The sequence below is a fragment of the Callorhinus ursinus genome, unplaced genomic scaffold, assembly GCF_003265705.2.
Source record: "Callorhinus ursinus isolate GAN/ISIS: 27379988/994484 unplaced genomic scaffold, GSC_fseal_2.0 scaffold12, whole genome shotgun sequence".
NCBI classification, from domain to species: Eukaryota; Metazoa; Chordata; class Mammalia; order Carnivora; family Otariidae; genus Callorhinus; species Callorhinus ursinus.
The window spans coordinates 14,220,683-14,230,189 of NW_027397074.1; the positions used below are offsets into that span (position 1 = coordinate 14,220,683).

Below are 9,507 nucleotides of genomic sequence, written 5' to 3' on the forward strand. Positions count from 1 at the left end.
TCTTAGTAAAACTATTAAACTCTGAAGAGAGAGATGAAAAAAATATTCAAGTTCTTTAGTCAAAAAGATCAAATAACTTACAGGGCCAAAAGGAATTAGACTGATATTCAATTTTTGAAAAGCAACATTCAGAGCAAGACCATAATGGAGCAGGGTATGTAAAACATCATTAAAAGAAAGTGTGAACCAAGGATTTTATATCTAGTTAAACATTCCTCAAATAAAAAGGTTAGAGAAAAAGTTTTAAACATATACGAACTTAGGGAATTCTTTACTAATGAGACCTTCTTGGGGAAATTAGAATGAGCTCCATTAAAGCAAGAGATGCCTGGGGAAATTTCAACAAACGGATGGATACTGAACATTTTAATGTATGCAATTTAAACTTACTGCTGAAAAATGGAGATGAGGACAGACTACTAATGTACAAAATCCATAGATGGTGACAGTACAACTTTTTTTAATGGGAGGAAAAAGAAAGGAGGAATTTGGATGAGCTCATTGATTCTTTTTAAATTGATGTATAACATTATATTAGTCCTTGACACATGTATAGGCAAAAGGTAGGAAATAAAGGATCCCATTAAAAACTGACAAACCAGATTTTTTTTAAAGATTTTATTTATTTATTTGACAGAGAGACAGCGAGAGAGGGAACACAAGCAGGGGGAGTGGGAGAGGGAGAAGCAGGCTTCCCACGGAGCAGGGAGCCCAATGTGGGGCTCAATTCCCAGGACCCCGGGGATCATGACCTGAGCCGAAGGCAGACCCTTAACGACTGAGCCACCCAGGTGCCCCACTGACAAACCAGATATTAAAAGTTGGAGTATGGAAACTGGGAACTAAGGGCATTCATAACTTATAAGTACAAAGGTAGTAACTAGAACAAAAATACAAACCTTCCAAAATACGCTTTAGTTAAAATGAGATTGTATCTTATAAAGAAGCATGAAATTAAAACATAAAACCTATAATTATAAAATATTGTTACAGAAATAAAGCCAAATATATTTGGCAGAAAAATAAATGGGGACAAATTTAGTTTACCTGTTAAAAAAAGATACTGAATTTGCTCACAAAACAAGATGCAGTTGTTATTTTCAAGAGGCAGATGAAGAGAAAGTGATTTACAAAGACATTTTTTAAGGAATGTCTAAAGTTATATTTGGCAATTAGAAACTGTAAGAAAGTAAGGGTAACAATGCTATTTATTGGACCAAGTATATTTTAAGTCCACAAGCTAAAACCTCATTTGACAGAAATGTTGATAAATCATAGTAATTATGATAGAGAAGAAAAGAATTGATGTAACTACTGTCTTTTGATTATCTACTAAAGATTAAAGGAAAAAACCTACACAATTATTGTAATCTAGATGTTTTTCACAGGATTATAGTTTAACAGTTTAGGCACCATGTATATTTGAAGATTGAGCAAATTAATATATTATGATGAAAGTCAATGCTCAGTTGTTAGAGAATGTAGTTAGACTTAAAGAAAGGGGAAAGCTAGACTAAACCCCAGGGTGTTGGTGTGAAATGGGTAGTATCAATAAGAACTCATTACTTTCTAGGTCCATCTTTGGAGAGATCCTAGAAGCATGGCACCACAGGAGAAAATGAGTACCCCAATTTTCTTGATACTGGTTTTTAAATCTATTCTCAGTTAAAAGAGTCCAGCTTCCTTAAAGAAATCGTTGATCGCATGGCAAAGAGAAAGCAAGATGAGTTTGGAACATCTTGTGGTATAAAAAGTAGGAAGTGCTCAACAGATAAAGGAGGCATTGCAAACAGACAAAACATTATATTGGTGAGATATGTGATTGGTACCTAAAGTTAAACTTCATTCATTCTTCTTGCTGCATTATTCCCATGGTATGAATAGACCAAAATGTTTTTATGTATTCCCTTCTTGATGGGCATTTAGGCAGTTTCCAGTCCAGATCTATTTAGAACTGTGCTGCTATGAATATTTTTATACATGTCTGTTAATAAGCATGTGTATACATCTACGTTGGTATATATTTTAGAAGGGGGACTGCTAAGTCCTAGGGTATATATTTTAGAAGGGGGACTGCTAAGTCTTCTGTTAAGGTTTGACAGATACCACCAAACAATTTTCTAAAGTGGTTATCCCAATTTACTTTCCCACCAGTGGTGTGTGAGTTCTGCTTGATCTGTATTTTCTCCAAATCCTGTAATTTTCTTCATTTCTATGTTAGCCATTGTGATTTTTTTTTAAAGCCTGTAAAGAGAAACAAATTATCTTTAAATCATAGTCATATGACAACAGACCTCATAGCAGTTACTCTGGAAGTCAGGAGGTGGTAGAAGATACATCCTCAAACAGGTCTTCCAGCTTCTGCCCTTGACTTTGTATAGCCCATCAGCAGCACAGCAACCCAAGTCCTTTGATCAAAACATTAAGTCAGATCATGTCACTCTTTGCCTCAAAATTATCCAATGGCTTTGCCTCTCATTCTATTTAAAAAGCCCAAATTCTTAATACAGTATAAGACCTTCATGAATTGGTCCCCTCTTACGCTTCATTCTACTCATTCAGCCCTGACCGCCTACTCTTGATCACACACCAAGCATGCGCCCACTCATGTCCTTTGCACAGTCTGTTCCTTGGCCTGGAAAATGCTCCCCCCAGATGTCCACATGTCTTCCTTGTCAAATATTTTCTCAAATTGCTTAAATAGCAACCTTTTTTTTTCACTTCATAGCCTCTTTCTTTCATTATTCCTTGATATCTATCCCCATCTAAAATATTTTTTGTCTTTATCTCATGTGATACATAATTGGTGAGTTTTTTAATCCTCTGTTGTGTAGCCACAGCTTAAAACAACTATCCTGTAAGAAAATCTTGAAAAATCAATAAATTGCTTTTTCTCAATGGGTTTGCTGCCAGAACACAGGTGTTATGAAAACCACCACCAAGCCTAAACAAAAATGGGAAAGGAAAAGACATCAACACTGTTGTTATTGGACATGTAGATTCAGGCAGGTCTACGACTACTGGTCCTCTGATCTACAAATGTGGCGGGATTCAAAAAAGAACTATTGAAAAATTTGAGAAAGAGGCTGCCAGGATGAGAAAGGTCTCCTTCAAGTATTCCTGGATCTTGGATTAAACTGAAAGCTGAACACAAATGTGGTATCACCACTGATCTCTCCCTGTGGAAATTCGAGACCAGTAAGTCTTATGGGACCTCCGTTGATACCCCAAGACACAGAGATGTTATCAAAAACATGGTTACAGGCACATCTCAGGAGGACTGTGCTGTCCTGGTTATTGCTGCTGGTGTCAGTGAATTTGAAGTGGGTATCTCCAAGAATACACAGACCCATGAGCATGCCCTTCTGGCTTATCCACTGGGTGTGAAACAACTAATTGTTGATGTTAACAAAATGGATTCCATTTCTGTAAGACTGGTGTTCTTAAACCTGGTCACCTTTGCTCCAGTCAGTGTTAAAACTGAAGTAAAGTCTGTTGAAATGCACCATGAAGCTTTGAGTGAGGCTCTTTCTGGGGGCAGTGTGGGCTTCAATGGCAAGACCTTATCTGTCAAAGATGTTCATTGTGGTGATGTGGCTGGTGACAGCAAAAATGACTCAGCGATGGAAACAGATGGATTCATGGCTCATTTGATTATCCTGAACTATCCAGGCCAATTCAGTGCCGGATATGCACCTGGGCTGGATTGTCACACAGCTCACATTGCTTGCAAGTGTGCTGAGCTGAAGGAAAAGATTAATCATTGTTCTAGAAAAAAGAGCTAAAGATGGTGCCAAGTTCTTGAAATCTGGTGATGCTGCCATCGTTGATAGGTTTCCTGGCAAGCCTACGTGTGTTGAGAGTTTCTCTGACTAGCTGGGCCATTTTGCTGTTGGTTATATGAGACAGACAGTTGCTGTGGGTATCACTGAAGCAGTGGATAAGAAGGCAGCTGGATCTGGCAAGGTCACCAGGTCTGCCCAGAAATTCGGAAGGCTAAATGAATATTCTCCCCAATAGCTGCCACCCCAGTCTTAATCGGTGGAAGAACAGTCTCAGAACTCTTTGTGTCAGTTGGCCATTTAAGTTTAATAGTAAAAAGACTGGTTAATGATAATGATGCATCGTAAAACCTTTGGAAAGAAAGGAGGGGGCGCCTGGGTGGCTCAGTTGGTTAAGCGACTGCCTTCGGCTCAGGTCATGATCCTGGAGTCCTGGGATCGAGTCCCGCATCAGGCTTCCTGCTCAGCGGGGAGTCTGCTTCTCCCTCTGACCCTCCCCCCGACCCTCCCCCCTCTTCATTCTCTCTCTATCTCATTCTCTCTCTCAAATAAATAAATAAATAAATCTTTAAAAAAAAAAAGAGGTTTTGTGGACTATTTGCTTATTTTGTGTGTGTGTGGGGGGGGGGCAATTTTAAGTTACTAGTTTTTAAAATCAGTACTTTTTAATGGAAACAACTTGACCAAAAATCTGTCACAGAATTTTGAGACCCATTACAACCCCAAGTGTAATGGGGGAGGGGGAAGAAAAATTAATAAACTAATGTAACATAGAAATTTATATTGAAAGTACATTTTTAAGCTTAGTTACTTGTTTGAAGGAAATTGGTGTTATTTTCTCTACTGCTTTAAGTATTTCTTTCTCTTTGGTTTCAGAGTTTTAATTGTATAAGCCTGCCTGTGCTTTGGCTTTATATTTATACTACTGTGTATTCACACTTATTTTTGAAATTGTGACTTGATAAGTTTCATACATTTTTGGAAAATTTTCAGCTTGAATTTCTTCAAACATCCATTCTCTCATCTTCTCTATTCTGGAACTGTATTTGCACACATTTTGAATCTTTCTAACGTATTCATATGTTTCTTTCAGACTTTTCTATAATTCTCATCTCTGTTTTCTTCACATTTCTACCTGGCTGTATCAGTCTTTGAATTCCCTAATCCTCTCTTCCATTGTATCTTCAACATCTATTTGTAGATATTATATTTTTAATGTCTAAGAGTATTTGCCTTTTTTTAAATAAATAGATTATAATTCCCCAGTGAAATTATCCATCTTTTAAAAATCCATTTTATTAAAATTAGTAGTTTAAGTCCATTTTGAAAACTCCAGTATCTGGATCACTTGTGGGTTTATTGTTTTATCTCTGTTCTTCTTGATTTTTGTCACTTGGTCTTATTCTTACTCGGGATAATTTTTATTGAATGCATTGTACATGAAGAGTAGCAAAGGCCCGAGATGATGTTTTGTTTCTCCACACTGTATTTAATTTTCTTCCTAAAGGCAAATGGAGTATAGGCAGATCATCTTACTCCAGCTCACATTTGTCTGTTTTTTTTCCTTCTAGAGTTTACCTCTTTCAAGGTCTGACACAAAAGCCTGAATTTTAACCATAGTCCCTCATTCTTGTCAAGCTGTAAAACCAGGTTTTGTCTTCACTGTGTATATTCTAGAAACCCTGATTAGTGTTACAGACTCTTTGGTGTCTGCTTTAACATTCTCAGCATCTCCTCCAATGCAAGTATTATTTATTTGAAGATGAGATTATATGAGGCCTTTGGGGCTCATTTAATTTTAGTTCCATAATAGTGACACTCCTTAAATCCCAGCTGCCTTTGTTTTTCTGATGGGTTTAAGCATCTTAAAAAAAAAACAAACACTTGTTTTAGTTTCCACAAGAACAGTTAGTCTAATACAAGCTTTATCATTCTAGCTAAATGTGGAATTTTCTCTAGAAATATATTTGAGATTAAAATTTGCAGCTATTTCAAAGGGGAGCAAGTTGTGTTGACTGAGGTCCCAGAAAAGAAAAAAAAAAAATCCTTCTTTCATTTTTAGACGGATACATATTAAACTCTAACACCTTTCTTTCTTTTGAGTCAGGCTTTTAATTTTAATATCAGAGAATCTATTGATAACTTTCAATTGTGTTAATTTCTTGCACCATGGTGGTTAATGGAAACCTATCTATATCTGTCTACATATGGAGAGAGAGAGTTGGGAGCTATCATTTTTATTGTGAGAGCTGTTGAATCTTCCTAATAACAAAACAACAAATAATAATAATTCTCTGTATTAAGCAAAAGAGAAATAAGCAAGATTGGCTACATAATTTGTCATAATTTGACAGAATGTAACATGAAAATGCAGGGCCCTTATTTAAAAATGAAGAATTTCAAGACACCTAAAGCAGAACATTAAGTAGATTTTAGAATAACAACTGTTCTTTATTTCTAAAGTTTATAAATAGGCTAGGGTAGAAGTAACTCTAAAAATTCCCCTCATTGTAATGTTCCAAGTAATTTCTGTAATGGTAAGTTGTTCAGTGCCCAGTATGGTATGTATACAGTAATACATAATCTACTAGGGAAAAAATTCCCTACAATAAGAATGTATTTAAGAAGTATTTTTTTTTTTAAGTATATAGGTGAGCTATGTAGGAAAATAACTTATACCTCTCTGGTCATAGTTACAAAAATACATAAACATACATTTTATATATTAACTATAATGTATATTTTCTTCTTGAGACCTCCTCTGAGAGCGGCCTATATTACACTTAGTCATGGTTTGCATTCTGCTGTTACAGACTAAGCCCAAATTTCCACAAATGGTACAACTTCTTTTTCATGTCGTGATACTTTTTCTTGGTAAAAATTAAATGTAAAAGTTGATACTGTAGTCTTATAACCCTTCTAAATAGAAACATTTGACAAAAGTGACTTTGAACCATTGCTTAATTTAAAAAAATAGTCAATGACTTAATTTTTTTCCCCATACATCATGTTTTCTCATGCTTTGAAATTTCTTAATCTGTTCCTCTGGCCTAAAATGCTTTTATCATCCTGATTTCACTGGCAAGTCCTTGGTTTAATTTTAGGATTCAGTTTAGACAAAGTCTTGTTGGAACTTGCTGGCTGTTCTGACTCTGCTCCCTTAGCATCTTATACAGACTTAGAGCCTCCTGGGCCCTTAGGTACAGAATATATATACTCTCAGTGTGCCTGCCTTTTATGACAGTGCCCTGCTTTATTAATCTTTGTGATCTCAACCTTTCTCAGGTGTTCAAGAAACAACTGTTTGACTAAACTGAACTAAAACAATTGTGTTCTTAATTTCACTCATCAAATGTTTCTTGGGTGCCTAGCATTTTTTGGACAACGGACATATACTACTCAGCAAGACAGATGTGTCTCTGCCCTTAGAGAACTTAAAATACTAGCAATAAAAATTAAAAACGAAAAAGAAATATTGTGAACATTGCTGTAAGGAAAGTAAAGAGGGTTAAGGGCATGTAACTGGATCTTAGGACCCCAAAACTACTTAGCTTAAAATGAAGTTGCTTAAGTGATGTATTTAGTATTAGCATTACAAATTATCAGAAAGATTGTGCAGACAACTAATCTTGTTAAGTCTATTTTCTCTTTGTTATTAGATAATGATGCCATCCCCCATTTACTTATTTCAGACTTGGCCTTTGTATTCATTTGAACCCTGAGGCAAAAAGATAAGGGACTGGTGTTTTAAAAGCTAGATATTGAGGTTTTGCATTTTCTTAATTCCAACGACATTCCCTTATTGACACTCCCTGGCCTCCCTGTTAGGAGCCTAGCTGACATTTCCCATTTATTGGCACCAAGTCAGCATGGGATTAATACTGCCTCCCTCCAACAGAAAGAATAAAGAAAATAGATTTCTACAAAAATCGTAAGAAATAACCTCAGTGTTGTTTTCAGAAATCTATGACAGACCTTAAATTTATGCCTTCCTATTATAAATATTTACTGTATATTCTTTGATAATATTAAAATATACAGTAATATACAGATAAGAAAATAAATCATATGTCACATAAATGTGCAACATACTACTTTTAGTGTAAGTGTCTTGTTTGAAGATGTAGGTAAAATAACAGTACATCAAAAACTTTTAATCACTTAAAAGCTTTGTTAGGGAACTTGATTATTCAAATGTGGCATCAAGTAGTATCACATCAAGTTATAAGTGGAATGGACTCCAAGATCACCTGGTCAGTCTGATAATCTTCATTTATGCTTAGATAACTCTTCATCTAGATACCATTCATAAATAAAGCTGAATTATTTGCCCTCCAAATCTGATTTTTCCTAATACACAGATGGTAACTTGTTGGTTTATATCACTAGTACTTAATTTATATTAAATTATCATTTACTTTATTGTCATCGTTATTTGTAAAATGAACATTCTCAGCTTTGGCTAAAAGCTGTGTAAAACTTAAAGAGTGAATAGGGTCTTGGAGGACATGCTAAATGAGAAATTCTTGTGGTCTCCTATACCTACACCTACTATTCCTTATTGCCCAAGCCCATGTTTCCTATCATAAATGATTTTAGTAGTTTAATCTCTGTTATTTTAGGGAAACTGCTGTTTCAGGTAACTTTAGGGGACAAGTTTACCGTATTTAGATAGAATATCTTGAGAAACACCCTGTGCATTTTTAACCTTTAAGTACAAATCTGCTAAGTAATCATACATTACAGAGAAGCAAAGTTTCTCTAAAAACAAGGGAAAAAATTCTTACTCTTAGGTAAAATAAGATAGCCCATTTATAGCATAGGCCACCATGTTTGGAACTTACATTCCCTCTATGTGTTTGAATAGTAATCAGAGTTCTGATCTTGAGAAAAACTTAGGGGAGATACCTTAAAGTACTCAAATTCTAATTACTGAATGTAATTAAAATGTGGGCTTTGGGGTTGGTAGTTTTTCAGTGGATACCATGATCAACTAATCAACTACTTTTGATCAACTAATCTACTTTCTTTGCCAGCATTCTTGAAAGACTGAGGCCACAGGTGGATAATTTTCTCTCTCCTACCCATTGGGGAAGATAACAAATTACCTCATTTACATACCCTGGCCTTTGATCTTGGAACACTAGGACTAAATTAGTTTAGAAAAATAATTATAGTCTAGATAAGATTCTTCTTTCCTAAGAGCAAAGGAATAATACAGCAAATTAATTTTAACACATTATTTCTAAAGCCTACATGGCCAGAGGTATGACATAACAAATCTATGTTTAAATTTTAAATTGGTTTCCAAAAGTCTTTTTAACAACTAAAACATGACACACACAAAAAAAGTCTCCATTTTTAACATCAGAGGAAACTATTTGCATGTATATATCTTCTAGACCTCACATCCATATCTGGGCTAAAGAAAATGTTGAATAATGACTTATTGAAAGAGAAAAAATATTTAAAACTCTAGAAAAAATTTCACCCCTACTTAATCTTTTCTTTCCTAAATTATGTATTTTAAGGATTAAATACCATTATTCATATTAATTTTGCTTTCAGTCTCTAGGGACCCAAGAAGTAAAAACTATAGGAATAAAAAAATCAGAGAAAAAGTGAAGACTTTAGGAGAATAAAAATAGAGTAATTCAGATTTTCTTCCAGAAAGGTGTACTTGTGTTCTTTCTCCAAGCACACCATTTGTTGAAGGCCCCATCTG

The 9,507-nt window shown here is 35.1% G+C and overlaps 1 pseudogene; it reads left to right on the forward strand.

Annotated features, from left to right (window-relative positions):
• The first annotated feature begins 3,254 nt into the window (after positions 1-3,254).
• LOC112825293 (elongation factor 1-alpha 1 pseudogene) lies at positions 3,255-4,020 on the forward strand (annotated as a pseudogene).
• The last annotated feature ends 5,487 nt before the right edge of the window (positions 4,021-9,507 follow it).